The sequence below is a fragment of the Galeopterus variegatus genome, unplaced genomic scaffold (genome assembly GCF_000696425.1).
Source record: "Galeopterus variegatus unplaced genomic scaffold, G_variegatus-3.0.2 Scaffold78432, whole genome shotgun sequence".
NCBI lineage: Eukaryota > Metazoa > Chordata > Mammalia > Dermoptera > Cynocephalidae > Galeopterus > Galeopterus variegatus.
The window spans coordinates 1-1100 of NW_007804543.1; the positions used below are offsets into that span (position 1 = coordinate 1).

At 41.9% G+C, this 1100-nt stretch overlaps 1 long non-coding RNA gene across 1 annotated transcript; it reads left to right on the plus strand.

Annotated features, from left to right (window-relative positions):
- The first annotated feature begins 6 nt into the window (after positions 1-6).
- On the plus strand, positions 7-796 carry LOC103584675. Its single transcript, XR_550010.1, has 2 exons — positions 7-345; positions 733-796. It is a non-coding gene; the product is annotated as an uncharacterized LOC103584675 (long non-coding RNA).
- The last annotated feature ends 304 nt before the right edge of the window (positions 797-1100 follow it).

Consider the following 1100-nt stretch of genomic DNA (forward strand, 5'->3'; position numbering starts at 1 on the left):
CCAAGTTGTTTTTATGTGTGCTAAATTCATATAAGTTTGCATTTAGTTTGTATTAAATGTCAAATTCTCATATTTCTTAGCAGTTTAGATGTCTGCCCTTGTCTTTCCGTGGGAGGCCTGCAGCACAGGGATCGGCGCACAGCAGGCCCAGGCTGGTGCCAGTGCTGGGAGTTTGTCTGGACTCTCGAAGCTTCTGATTCCTCATCTCCACGGTGCAGGAAACCAAGGACCCACTTCGAAGGCTCGTCCTGAGGGATCTGTTAAGGCCGATGGAACTCTCACACGGTCAAACTGGCTGTTGTAATTATCATTATTTTGGGGAAATGTTCATCTCTGCTCTTGCTGGTTTGTCAAAATTCTTCATATGCTTAGGGTATTAATTTTAGGATACAAACATTTTTATTTTGTGGTTGATCATTTTTTTAGTAACTTTGTGGTGATTAATCTTAATTTTTAAAATTTTGTTAGTTAAATCTAGCAATGCCTTTTTTAATAGTTTTTGGGCTGTAGTGTTAGACTAATAGAGCCCTGCACTGTTTTATATTTATTTTAAAAGCCACCTAACCTTCCCTCCTCATACCATATTTTAATGGTGTTGCTTATTTTTACAGTTAAATAATTGAACTGGAATCTGTTTTGACATAAGATACAATGTGAGGTCCAGCTTGAAATCCAGATGATAAGCCTGTTGACCTACTGTCACTTTTGAATTAATTTATTTCTTCCCTCCAGTTGACAATACTACTTTTGTGGGAAAGTAAAATAGCTCAGCCTCAAAATATATTTCTTTGACGTATTTCAAGATGCCTAATTCAGAGAGACTGGAAAACATGCTTGGCTAGAAGGCTGTCTCTTTGCGGAAGGAAATTGACATCTCCGCATGCCGCCGGCCAGGCTCCTGTGAGGCCCCTCCTCTGGTACCATCTATTCTTTCTGGGGGCAGCTGCAGGTCACCTGAAGTGCTTTCATCTGTGTACAAGATGTCTCTGCTTAACTTTACCTTCTGACTTCCTTCTTTCACCTGTGACAACACCCCCAACCCCAGAGCTTCAGGGAAACCTGGTCTCAGGCCACTGTGCTGGGGCTTGGACCTCCCCCAC